Here is a 14,712-nt window from a genome sequence, read left to right on the forward strand (position 1 = left end):
GAGCTTGCGATACGCTGCCGAACCCAGGCTGCTTATGCACTTTCGAAAAGAGCCGCAGGCTTATTACTAGCCAGTTAACCAGCCCGGTTACTAGGTGCTATGGGTCAAACATGGGTGAGAGATTAGAGTGGGAATAGCGATCGCTAGTAATCCTGTCGCTCCTGCTGAAGCTCTTATGAAGCCCGTAGTGTAATGGACATTTGCGAAAACTTGAAAAGTTCAAATGATGCATATTTACGGATGTCGCGGCACACAGTACGCGTAAACGAACATATAGTATAGCAATAAACTTTATCTATCGGGAAATGTTTAAGCAAGCATCTCTCAGGTAGGCAAAATTGGACACCTGCACATTTATAGTACATGATCATGTGGTTAGCAATAAAAATGCTATTACGTGTCTTCAGGAAAACTCCAAAATCGTTCCTAAATATCATACAACGTATATTGATGGTAGCGTAACTGACTATAGTGAAGTCCAGCTATCTCTTTTCTGACTGCCATTGCACTTGCACCTCCCGGAAGGAGACTAGTTGTATTCGAAACGAGCACGACATTGTTCCTGTTCATCCAACGAGGCAGCGGGTCTCGTTAACTGTGAGTATCCCGTAGCAACAAGCCAATAACATGTTGAGCCGCTAGGGCTTCGAGGCGACGCTTAACTCACCGCCGTAGCTACTGCTGGTAGCAAGTGTCGCCCCCTCGTATAACTTCCCTTACCTGTTAGTGTCTCAGCAATTGTACATAACTGGACTGGTAAATAGTTTTTTTCTTTTTTTTATTGCTTATTGGTGCGCAGCATTTGGTTCCATCAAGCCTATTGAATCATGCATGTAGGCGGCTGTGATCGATCGTAGCGTGTCTCTATGGGGGATTTTTTTATTAGCCGATTGCTTTCCGATGCCAATATGATTAACAGTTCTTCGAGCCAGAGACAAGCGTGCCGTGTGATGAGGCGTCAGCTGGATAGGTGGGAAATCAACGGATAAATTTATGCTAGGTACATGTTGAAAGATTACAATCAAAATGTTCCGCTATATAAAATGCTCATGACAACAAAAATGCCTTTATGTAATACTGGCTTCAGCTTAGCAGAGCGGTACATACGCCGTGTACATAACCCTATGCTAAATAATGGAAATTACATAAAGTTGACCGTACGTCAACTAAGTAACTAAATCTATATCAAGTCGATAAAGCCAATATAGATAAATCAAGCGTGACTTCAAAAACGCACTACTTTTTTTTTGTTATAGCTCTACAGTATATTGTGTAAAGGACTAGTCAGACTAGGTCTATGATGCTACAGGATCATTGTTGAACTCAGAGCAGGGTTGGAGCAAGGTACCTTTCTATTGTATTTGATTGGCCCGCCTCTAAAGCCCAGCACCATGATGAACTTTATAGTGCCTCCTATATAATTAAGGCACATGACGCCGAACTGTTCATATATGCTTATTATTCGTAATCCCTATCGAAACAAAGTTTTATATCATAATGCTGTATTATGTAAGAGAGTCGATACTTCGATCGAAATCGATACGAAAATCTGTGCTTCAAATACATGGAATCATTGAATAACCCACGCAGGCATACGTACACGCAGATTTCTGTGTGTAATTGTTTGCAGTGCTTTTATAATTTTCGACCTCGTTGAAATCGTATATATGAAATTGGTTTATGACAGAAGAACAAAATCACAATAGAGGAAGAAAAATAGCAGCTAGAGACAGATCATTCTATATGTGCCGAGTATACGTGTGTATATATTCGAGGAGCAGATCCTGTGCACTTGTCTCGACCTAAATATCAATAACCCTAGTGGTCCAGCTTCGGGACGGTCTTCGAACTAAGAACTTTGTTTGAACTTTATTACGATAAGTTACTTGCTGGTACCGGGCACTAGTCTTCCGACAAGATTGTAAATCGCACTACATATTGTTCATTCTTGATTGAGGTATAGAGTTAGATTTTTCACACTTACTCAGGTGGCAGCTGGACGAAAAAAAAAATGATGGTACCAAGTGCGCTGTGTTGATATCCCTTAACGGAAGTGGCTATACAACATAGAATAGTACATATATATAAACCCAGCTAAATTTTTAAATTATGCAGCCGAAATTCGGTGCTCTTTGATTGTATCGGGTCGCATTTCAGTTCCTTCCCATGTGAGACCATTGTAAGTTGTAGTGACTTTTCAAATGCAGTTTTATCATTATGTACCGCGTTAAGGCAAGTTGTTCGATGAGTACAAATGATGCCCACTGGTCTAACTATCAATCAACTAATACATACAAAACCTCTTTTGCAGGACAAATGGCTTTGAATCGAATCATACGTTCAATGTGTATAGGGGCCAGCATAAAGAAGAAAATAAAAAATAAGATCTCAATTGCAGTGTTGTGTACTGCGCAAAATACCGACCACGATAAACGCTACGCTTTATATATAGTGTGCCCTAATCTGCCAGGATTTACTTAGCAGCTTGTGTGAATTTGCCTATTGGCAATGTTTTTTTTTTTCGTATATTTAGCAGTGGTATGAATATTTTCTTCAAGGCTGGAGTACTTTTAGATCGGGAAACAGCAGTGTAATGTTAAATTTTCGTACTAGATTATTATCGGGTTATAATTTGCACCTTTTAGACTATTCGCAGGCAACACAAAAAATTTATACAGCGTCTACGTACAATCGTATCTGTTACACGTGTACGTATCATCTGAGCATATCGAGTTCAATGAAATAAATGTATAGCATAACCAAGTGTGGTGACTTGTCCTGCCAAATTTAGCGGTGCCAATGAGTCGCACTGAAATTGGAAAGGGTCAAGATAATAACTGGGCTACTATAAGACAATTTCGAAAATATCGAAAATAGATCGCCCTATGATAGTCTTACTGCAGCATGCATTAGTGACGCCATTTTCTAGCTTTTCGAACGGTGAGAGAATTAGACAGAAAACGCTAACTCGAGTAGTATTGGCGTCTAGCGATTCAGCATCAGTGGTAATGACAGGGCAGGCAGCGCAGTAACATTAATACTGTAACAATGATGACGGCGGCAAGGCTAACCTATATTGTCCTAATCAAATTACATTCATCTACCATTTTTTCATTCCTGTGGTAGAATTATGAACGTACGTGAGAAAAGAACACGCTATACACGACAAGAAAATAGAAATGAAAAATAATTTCCTAAATAGCTCTCTGGTAAAAATGCAACGATCTGCAAATGGGTGTGAAAATGATAACTAGCATTCTCTATGATAGGGTCTATATAATCTAAACAGCGCAGTAATGCTATTCACTGGCCGAGTGAATGAGTGAGTCGCAAATGCCATATAGTCATCTAGCCATGTGGGAAGACTTCTTCTGCTACCGTACGTGAGACCAGTGGATAATGCGTAAACCGAATCTGGACGAAGACAGGTGAAGGTCTCGGAGACGAGTGGAGCACATAGCAAGCCTTCTAAACTGTGTGTATCGCGGAGTGACCTCGGCTATATAAGCTGTGCGAAGCAAGAGGAGTGCGTACCTCTATACGCCGTCAGGAGAACTATGTCCGTCGCAATTATCCGTTGAATGAAACAATGTGGTATTAATTCTGAGCATGGATTTCCAAAACAGAGAAAGGCGAAGGAGGACTCGCCAAACAAGCTTGAAATCGTTGGCTGGAAAGTGACAGTCGTATAAGGAGCAAATCCAGATGTATAGGGAAAGATAGATGAATACTGATAGCTTGCGGCGGTTCTAATGCAGGAGGGATGAGCATAAAGAGCGATGCATAACACTGCATCACTTCATGCGGGGGGACTGGGGCAAAGTTGTACGCCAGAGAGACGGTGTGCACTGCTGGCCACAGAGCAATAAATCCGACAATGAAGGATAACTTTGACAGACACACGCGAGTGTTGTCTGCAAGCTTGTCGTGCTTATCTACCTGTCTTACTGCTGTTCCAGATGGAAAATTGAGCTAGAAATGTGCAGATAGCAGACAGACTGTAGCGATGAAAGAACAAATCCGTGAAGTGGTCGCGTCTATGATGGGGCTGTTGCTCCCATATAAAATGTGGGATGCTCATGAACAGCGAGTCGAAACAAAAAGGTAAGAAAATAGGTGGACCTGTGCATCTTAGGGTTTACTGGAGGTATGTCATTAGGGACACCTAGTTAGGGAGATCTAATTATAGTGGAACACACGGTCAAAATTATCATGAGTGAAATTGCTTAACGGCCAAATATCGATTTAGAATATTTGCGTTAGCTGATGACTATGTAAGCTTAACTCAAGATAACAATACGAGCTAGGTTATTGATGGGTTGTTCCTTGGTCGTTCAGTGCAATCAGGCGTCTGCGCAAAATACAACTGTCACTACTGGTGTTGGGTAGGTTGTTGTTGCTTTGGCTTCAGACCTGTGCCGATTTTTCCGTTCGTCGTCACCCGACGTCATACAATCCTTTTGTTCAACGGTGAGAGACTCCAACCCCGCTGTTTCCGTATCTCTTGGTTCTATCGCTTTGTCGGGGCACTGCATCGTTCAAGCCTGCATTATTTGCTCATAAGGCTTTCCCCAATAGGAGGATAGTAACCCGTGTTAAATTCGTAAGGGGCACAATGTGGTAAACTTATCAAAAGTCGAGTGTACATAAGAGCGAAGCCTTGACATGTTGCACAGATCTATGTCGCGTAAACGCACGTCGAATAACGCGATGCGGAAGTGACCTGTAGGAAAGCTAGAAACAGGCGTGATTTTACTCGAAAAAAGAGCAAAACGCTGTTTTAAATTACACAGTTGGAGGCTTAATAACTGCAACTGTCAAATAAATATCTTAAATCTTGTTTATATGTGAAACGTGCTAAAATGTCCCTGAAGCCAACGCATGCACGTATAAGCAAAAACTGTAGCACTCATCATATAAAGATGATAGTAAAATGAATGTCGGCCAAAAGTAGGCGCGAGTACTAAGTATCTGGATATCAAGGTGGTTGAATTCATATTTGTTGCGTAACACGCAGCTACCGAAAAGTCCTCTGCTGAATGTGCGTACGGACCAAATGCCCTGGATGATCGTACGTATGCGAGCCGGCGGGACGGCCGACAGTCGATTAAGCCATCGTATGCGTGACCCAAAGCAATACGCCCACCCTATACCCTTGCTCGTACCATACCATGCTGCCTTGAATCGTGCTTTTGCAGTTGCCTCGCCTCCCCCCCCCCCCAATCCTTTCCTCCTAGCGATGACAGAGTTCCCTTGCAGAATAGCCTTATGGGGCCTTTATTTCAAGATCTTTGGCATACTATAGCTAGAATAGTGAGCTTTTTCAGGGGCAAGTACTTTTTCACTTAGGGAAAAAACTACTTGCCCTTGCCATCGCCTAAAGTAAACTAAAAACACTTATTACATCGGCGCAACCCATATGCATTTTTGCAAAATCTATTATATTTCTGTTTGAGAACACGACAGTTGCAAATTGCAAATTTAATCTTATTACTAAAGTTGCTATTGGTCGAACAGTTTAGTACCTACTGAAAACACCATTAGGTTGATAACAGCTTGGTGAGTTTTCAGCCTTAGAAAGTTATCCAGTTAGGTTAACACTGACTAGTTTAAACAGAAGCATAGGTAGACGTGTAAAGCGTACCCCTGAGCCGAGTGTAACCGTTGCGTAAGAAAAAGTATTCATCTGTTGACATGTATTTTAGTATACACTCCCTTGGTTAGCTGGTACTGCAGAGCGTTGAAGCTCCTTTTAAGCGTATTAAATGTTTCTGCGGCTGACACACCTGCTCGCCTTACGTCGATTTGTTGGTAACGTAGGTTTCCTGAAACCTGCACGTTTCCTGATTTTAGCTGTGTCCCTGTCGTCTGTAGATTAAACAGCGTCTTTGGTGTCCCGTTTAAGCGAGCTCTTTGACGTTATTTGCGAACCAATTAATCCTTAGAGCTTAAGTCACTTGTTTTACATAGGCAAAAATCTTATCACTAACCTACAATTCAAAAGTTCTACCAACAAGCGCACCCAGTCTAGTCAAGGAGAGGGCATTGAGCCTAGTCCTAAATTTCTACTTCTTCTCACAACTATAATGTACTAGCACCGGCCTCTGTTTGTAGCAAGCCGTATACACCCATATCCTCATCATGCATTGATAACTTACGTATTACACCCGTGATTCGATAGCTTTTACATTTTTGTTTAATTCTGTATGTGAAATAGTCGAAGAAGGTAATGATAATCAGCGTCCCCGCTGCCAGCGCTGCTGATGCCGTTCAGACATTTGAATATCACCGAGTACCTGAATAGCCTCTAGTGAGTATTTACGAGCGTATGGGAGTTCAGATCGGTGAGTGGAATCATCGTCGATGATGAATAGGAGGACTACTATACGGTGATGATGAAGGTCGTTATGAGCGCGTTGAGCAGCAGGCTACAGGTCAACACGTGGGTGCATCATCAGCATATTGTACATATTCCGGTTTAAGTCGGAGAGAGAGAGAGAGAGAGAGAGAGAGAGAGAGAGAGAAGGAGCAACTAAAAAAATGGAGACAAGCGAAATTATCGACAAAATTTGAATTTTTTTTTATCGAAACACGTGATGTTCACGTTTTATTTTGGCGGCCTTTAATGGTTGCGATTGCACTGACCACTTGAGTCTTTGGTCTCGAATTTAGTGGCAGTTAATACCCGACTGGTATGGTTTGAGTTTTCGGAAATAACCAAATTTTAATAGGAAGATTATCTGAGGAAACGTAGATATCGTACACTCAATAGCTGATAGATCTGTAGAAATTTTGATGTCATGACATCTATGAAAGGACAAAAACTTTGGCAAATGGCGTTCTTTTGATGTGCGTGTCGTGATCTAGAAGCACACAATGTGTTATTAATTTCAGAACTCGCATATACCAAAGATGAATGCTGTCTAGTTTTAATGGCATCATTACCAGCCAATACCAATATCTTTCGACACCGCAACGCTTAATTTATAACATACGACGCATCAGCATAAACTATACACTTAGTTCAATGCCAGACGCGTGTTGATAGTACGCAGGTTCTCCTGTCGGTACGATCAACAATCAACAAATCAATTTTTATAAGGTGATATCAACAAATGAAATTTATGTACCATTTACACGAATAACATCGAATCACCACTACGGACCCCTGCTAAACCGTACTTAGGTGTTCTAAGCACACTTTTTACATGGTAGAATGGCGGGACACTTGGCTATATATATTGGCTATTTATATAGCGTTAACCGTTAGCCAGCTTATTTTTACCTACCCTTCTCTAAAATGGTCACACCAATTGATAGCTTTCTCCAAAACCTCAACTCAATATTCTTCCTTTTCTTTGATTAGTCGAACCGGCTTTTCATCCATTGGTATGTGTAATAACAGCGAGCTTTATATGATCATTCATTTAGAAAAGATGCTTAACCACCACAAAAAAAAATAGATGGTTACCGCAAATTTTACCTAAGTTGACTGAAAGCCACTCCGAGAATTTTGAACAGCCGCACTTCTGAAAACCATAATCTCTAAATTCAGACGTCACCATGAAGGCTGGGAAACATCTCGAGGGGCCATCGATATGGTTTCCTGCTCGCGTCTTCCCACATATGTGAATTCCCATTGTTCAGCTTGTGGGACTGACTATCCATTGCATTATTTGCTGGTCTGTCCTAACTGCACATCTCTCATAGACACCTTAATGTGCTTTTTAATATACTTAGAGTATACTTAAATTGAACTCCGTGGATGCAGAAACTGGACGCGGAGTGACTTTATACCCAGCTGATAGATAGTATAGTTTTTTTTTTTACCTGCCGACTTAGAACCAGTCTTGCATATAGAAAAACAGGAAGGGACAGAGTGAATACATCTAGTGTTAAGACTGCCTTCACGGAACAGTCTAAATGTATCATTATGTATACATGTATAGTGGATGTTTGAAAATATTTATGATCTTTAAGCCAACATTAAGGCTATTATTTTTTAATATTATAAAATAATAATGCTAAACAAAATATACGCCATTTTAACAGATAGCTTTCCGCCATGTCTCTGGTAACACTACGATCTCGTTACTGTGAAATTTTTGTGGTTTCTTGGCGAAAAATTGTGCTTTTTGCATTCCTCCATGGAAACTAACCTAATGCCAATAAAGGAGCTCTGCAGAAATCAAAAGAGCTGACAGACAAAATGCAAGATCCGGGCTATAGGGCGGGCGGATTAAAACTTTCCATCTAAGTTTTTTCAGTTTTTGCTTTTTGCCATGTAGCAAAGATGTGGTCTGGCGTTATCATGATGGAACGCGTCCGTTCTGTTCACCAGTTCCGGCCATTTTTTTTCTATGGCTTGCTGTTATCTTTTTACCCCTGGACGATGAAAATTCGGATTAATCGTTCTGTGGGACAACGGCTGCAGCAGCGGCTGCGAAGTCACTTTTCAAACACTTCTAGAATCAATTTTTCTCTTGTTGAGTTCTTATAAAGTTTTGCAGAATGGCCCACGGTCGAATAAATTGTTTATCATTGATATTATTGTTATTACTATATAAAATCAACCTTCTCTTCAAATGTTTGAAACTGTTTTAACTGTAGTGGCTGTTTAGCTTCTTGGCGATGTCACGCTGCAACGAACATGCTTTTCATTTCGAAGCTAGAACAAAAGTGACGAGACTTTTTTTGGCCTTTTTCTTTAGATAATAGAAATCGCTTGTAGGCGCGGGCTGCAATTGTGGCTTCATTATAAAGCTCTAATACGACGCGAATTTTTAACACACGTTATACTGATCTTTTAAGCACTCTGTTTTAAGTCTGAATAAAACAGTTTAAGCCCATAAGCTTTTGTCAAATCTCAATTTTAAAATAACATCAACACCGACCCGACGCGACTTATGTTATCTGGAATCTGTGACTTTAACGTCATCAAGCTAGAAAATCTATCACTACGTGTATATATATATATATATAGAGAGAGAGGGGGGGGGGGGGGCAAGCAAGAAGAGAAGCATATTGTTTATGTAGTACGGTCCAGTAGCTATGTAGCATTACGCGCTTTTAGCATTAAAACACTCGCCTGAATAAAAGGGTTGATCTTGTCGGAATTTTTAAAATCGAGAAAAAGAAATGTTAAACTAAACCTGTTACCGGAATGGTCTGAGACTTTCGTAATGATATTGACTTAAAACTTTCATAGTCTCCTTTTTCCTTCTCGTCAGAAATTTTCAGGACTGGTGTCGGAAGACTCGTCTAGCCGGTTTTTAAGGCTCTCTACGTTCTCAAATAAATGGCTGAAAGCTTCCTTCGGTAGTATTAAAAAAAAGCGATTATCCTTTGAAGCAAGGTCTTGAACATATAATGGAAAAGACTTCCTACTTAAGCTCTTGAAAAACGGTGTTCAGAATCTTTGTCTTTTGCGGCCTGGCATTATCGCGAAAAAAATGGCATTCCTTGGATATCGGCGTTCCTCTTGAATAGCCTTGTTCCCTCGATGCGACAAGGCCATACACAGATCCTTGTTGTCCGCCTTGTCTTTCTCGAATACTTCCCATCGTATAATAGTTTCTAATCCTACCAAACACAAATCATCATCTTTCTAGGAGAAAGATCTGGCCTAGTTCTAAGCCCACTGCATGCTGGAGCTTTACATTAACGTGGAAGCATCAGTCCCTGATAATTCTGTACAGAAACCTGATGCTCTGAAGCAATTTTTTTGTAGATGCCCATCGATAGCTATAGAGCTACAGTTCATGTTCTCCCCGAAATCACGAATCGTCCGCCGGCCGTCTTGTTTTAAAAGCGCCTACAATTAGTCTTTATCAACCTCAGATGCCGAACCGGGGCGGAACGCCTCCTCCAGCTCCAAGATGCTATCTAACTTAGCAAATCGGTTTCGAGCAACTCGCTCAGTTAATTAGATCTTGGCAGTATACGGCCTGTCCCGTGTTCTTGAGACAACTATTCGACGTCGGCAAAAAGTACAATAGGGTAGGTGTCATAAATGCACTTTTTGTTTACCTAGAAACTTCGTTTTTAGAGGCTGATTTCTAAATAAGATTCCGTTAACTGAACAAGGAAAATACAATGCACTTACGGAAGAGAACGAAGCTACCAGTTTTTAGTGGTGTGTAAAAGTAAACAAATAGTGGAGAGGTAAAGGGAAAAAGCAAATCGAAATTATTGATATTCGAATTGAATGGAAGCATAGTTTAGAGAACTGCGTTACGGCCGTTATTTCAAAAATAGTTTGATTTAAATAAGGCTTTTTTTTTTTTTTTTTTTTTACTTAATACAGAAATTGGCGTACTACGGCCGCTTCACAGACAATTCAAAATGAATGTTTTGTTGCTTCTCTTTGTAAGGCTACATTCTGTAGCCCGCTCTATGTTCGTATAAATCTGTAAATGCCACCTATTGTATACTCCGAGCCTAAAAAGTCAATCTATAATTAATTTTATCAAGTCTAACTGAGCTTTTGTGAATCAGTTGAAGAGCTTGCTTCGTTCTCTGTTGCAAGTCATGAAAGAAAAACCCGTGCATTCAATCCGACAGTCTGTAAATCATAGTGTCTACCTAAGCATGGTCCTTATGGCTTTTTTTTTATTACCGGCCTGTCTTTGTTACTGGTTGCTTACATAAAATTATTTTTTTTAGATGCCATAATTTGAGAAAGAGGAAAGATGTCGACCAAAAATACGACGTAACTGTACGTTCACTCCTTATAGCAGTAGGACGCGTTAAAGGCACGTTGCCCTCTTTGCTGAAATACATAGAAATCTTATGATATGCCGACTTGATAACGAAGGCCTGCAAGCTGATTGTCTTCAACAATGTGTCATCGGCCGAAGCATGCATTTATTTACCTCAGCCTCAAAATAAGACTTTAGGACAAATTTATGATGAACTGCCTGTACCTAGTGCTGATAAGATGCTAGAAGTGCTTCAACATTAATGACGTTGTCGACAAATACTGCAACATGCTATTCAACAAAACAGATAGCTCTGTCTTTGAAAGCCCGACCATCCGTGGCCCATTCATTTTATTATGTTTTTTTTTTTCTTTTTTTTTTTTATATAACCGGCGGACACAATCTGTTAAATTCACGTGATGGATAAGCTCACACGAACTGTTGCTAACACGATAATTTATAAGAGCGGATATAAAACTTCGCAGCGTCCGTTTGCCGAAAATTATATTTTCCGTTAAGTAGCATGTACAGAAGACACAATTTGTTTATAAGAATTACAAGCGGTGAGATTTATTTGAGATGATCCTTAAAGATCTAAAAGTACATGATAATAAATGGCATTCGTGTCACTTTGTTTATAAACGTAAATAGATATAAACAACATAGGAAAACAGGATGGTGAAGCCGCTCGTTACCACAAGGGTTACATAAACTTATCGTAACGATAAAATGCATCCATTAGAGATCAAACTATTAGATGTGATTTGAAAAATTGACGACACTACATTCAACAGAATTTACAACGTTCCAACCTGAAATGAAAATACAAATGATATATTTTCACATGTTTCAGCTAAATACGAGTATGTACAGACTACAGTATGTACAATGAAAATCTGCCTCCTTTATCGGCCTGAAATCCAGTCGGGTCGATGGACTGAGTAAGCAATTGGAAATGAAAAGCTGCGCTTTCCTAGGTTAACCTTCCAATCCACTTTTCACCATTGTTCCTGGTGAAATCTTGTCAAATTGCCTTTAAAAAGTCAGACAAGCTATTTAATTTTGTCCAGTTTATTTTGATTCTTTCAACCCCAACATACCTGCAAAAGTAACCGCCGCCCTCTGCAGGACAAAAATAAATTAGATTGCGAAAACGTTTTCGTCTTGTGACGCCTGTCTTTTTTCACCCATTTATATTTTTCTTTGTTCCTCAGTCAGAAAACTAGTGAAGTTTCACTCTTTTTATATGACACAGTGTGCCCAATTAACAACTGCGCGAAGTGAAAGTTAACTAGAAAAAAACGTTAACTTTAAAGTAACTGTATTTTTTAAATATTTTGGTGAAACTAAGTTGATAATGAGAACTCTGCTTGGTATGAACAGTTGAATTACAAAGAGGGAGTTGTGGTTTGGATTTACGATGTACCATATTTGGGTCACACTCGCGTGCAATCACTCCCCAGAAGGGTTCAGACGGGGTAAAAGGGTATTTTCCAAGTCTAGTTCAAGCTGCATTTGTTGCAAGCATGAGCATACAATACCTAGCGCAATTACTATTCGCATTGATCCTAAATGATTATTTAGGCGGTACTACACGCCAAAAATGTTCACAACGCTACAAGAATTTTATATCATTTTTGTCTAACATAATCTACTATGAGTCACCGCTGTCCTCAACTGACTCAGTGGTGAAAGATGCATTTAATAGGCCATCGACTTATATATCAATGTCACAATAGCTACCATTTTGCACAAACGGAAAATGTGTTAATTAAATAATTACGAATTACTTTTTCATCGGGCTCTCTTTGTTTATCTCCCTCTATAGAGCTGCAGATTATGGGACAACTTTCTTACTACATCTCTATTTATATAGAAAATATATGTCTGTATAACGTATGACACCTTTTTGTCTAAACTGAACCCTGTTATATTTAGAGGCCTCGTATTTCTCTACGTCTTCGTAGAGAAATACGATCTAACGGAGAATTCGACTTGTAACGTTAGAATAATATAATATAATACCTAACGAAGTTCATTAAGAACACTGACGCCAATGTTCGCTTATTTAAGTACACGGCATTGCGGAATAACTTAGCTGCGTGCAGTTAAGAAGTCAAACTTAACTTCGGTTCTTGTTTTGAAAGCTTTCAGGTTCTGCTGGCGTATTGGTATTACGGTTGAGTGAAGTAAGGCTATTCGAGCAGGATCTACTAGACGACTTCCTTTCCGTAAACAACAGATTGAAGGCAAGTAACTGCATTTGTCGTTTTTATTAAACTTACTATGAAAGTATTTGTTTTACCATGATATATTTCTATTTTCGGCTCAGGAACATGTTTGAAGCGAACATACAATTTAGAGCAAGTACGATTGCCCGTAAGCATTGTAATCTAGTGAAAAGTTCAAGCGAAGACCTCCGTTAAAATGATTCTGAAAAACATACGCGGCTCATTTTTTAGGATAGAAAGCTAACGGTTGAGGAAAGGAGTTGGATCCACTGAATAATTTTTTGCTTCTAACCCGACAGTTTTAAAAAGATTCAAGAGAATTCATACTGCAAATCGCGCAGAAAGTCGAAAACATCGCACAGTCAGCGCCACTTCATACTAGATAGTAAACAAACAACTTGATTATTCTTTAAGTACGAACATATTACCTCTATTACTTAGCTCTTTTTCGAAATTATTCATGTGCGCTTGGATGCTACCATAGCTTTGTTAATTTCGACAAAATTATCTTTACGTTTTTATTTCGACACACATAAGTCTTCAAAATACAAAATTCCAATCATTTTGGATTTATCCGTGTCCGAACGGACGCCGTCTTATTAACTGTGCTTTTAAGTGTGTACCGTGCTGTATTTGGGAATATGTTAGAAAAACGTTAGATCGCTTAAATATGGCGACCGTACCCATTTCAATTGCATATGATAACAGGAACCGGAATTGAAGTCACTATCGTTTGTGTATTGATCACTGGTGATCTTTTCTTATGTATATAGCTAGATAATAATTTCAACGTGAGTAATTCACCTCGACCCAAATTAACCGGTTCTTCCTCCAACGACTGTGTGTCTTTATAGGAAAGCAGGACTTTTAGAAGTAAAAGGTGTATGGTGTGAGCGGATACAGGGGGCAAGGTACGGAAACGTTATTTAAGCGAAAGTGAAAGAATTGTGCACTTTTAAAAACCATTTAAGATGAATAGCCTCGACAGATTGGCGCACACCAGCTTTTAAGACGATCGTAAATGTCTAGCTTGAGATAGCCTTCCAATAAAACTAGCGAATCCGGTTAGGCTTCCTTGGTAAAAATTCAGAAAACTTTTCACTCAGGGGCCATATTCTGCTTAAATGCTATAGCTATCACTATTTGTGGAGATTAACGGCAAGCAGTTATGTAGCTTTGATGTTCCTCATCGTATCCTGGAAATCTAAGTATGTATTAATTCACTGACAGGCCTAATTTAAACGTTTGCCCCATCAAACAATAGTTTCATTTAGTACATTTAACACAGCGGACCTAGATGGGATGTCACCGATATGAAAAAGTCGACACATTATTAATAATAATATCTATTTTCATTTGTGTTCACTGTAACAGAGTTTGTGTTAGTCCCAATTAGAATGCTTTATTGGTGTTTTCTGGGCTTTGGCTGAAATGATATTATCTATTCGCTCATTTCATTGTCCTGATCGTTTATGCCCCTTTGGGTTAAAAATTAAATGAATCTATTGCATACGCACATGCACAAAGAATTTACGATGTCGGCTTCAAGCGTTTCCTCTTCTGTTCTCCCCCATTCGCTCAATGCCACCTCAGTTAATATGAAACGGCGAACATGGACTAGATTTTTTTGGAAGAGATTCTTTCTTGGTACGTTCCAGTTGTCTAAGACAGCTCGAAGAAAATCGCTATTTCTCAGTAGGATGCCTCCATGACGATAAAAAACGGACCATCATTCTTGTGTTTGGAATGCATCCATCTCATCGTTCCAGGTCCGGGTTGGG

The 14,712-nt window shown here is 39.6% G+C and overlaps 1 long non-coding RNA gene across 1 annotated transcript in view; it reads left to right on the top strand.

Annotated features, from left to right (window-relative positions):
• LOC147757569 (uncharacterized) overlaps positions 1-14,712 on the top strand; it is a 157,956-nt gene that overhangs the window by 1,878 nt on the left and 141,366 nt on the right. Inside the window, exon 3 of the long non-coding RNA XR_015320372.1 lies at positions 12,855-12,949. This is a non-coding gene — a long non-coding RNA (uncharacterized LOC147757569). The remainder of the gene's footprint in view (positions 1-12,854; positions 12,950-14,712) is intronic.

This window comes from Varroa destructor, unplaced genomic scaffold (assembly GCF_002443255.2).
Source record: "Varroa destructor unplaced genomic scaffold, Vdes_3.0 BEIS01000002.1, whole genome shotgun sequence".
In the NCBI taxonomy this organism is placed as follows: Eukaryota; Metazoa; Arthropoda; class Arachnida; order Mesostigmata; family Varroidae; genus Varroa; species Varroa destructor.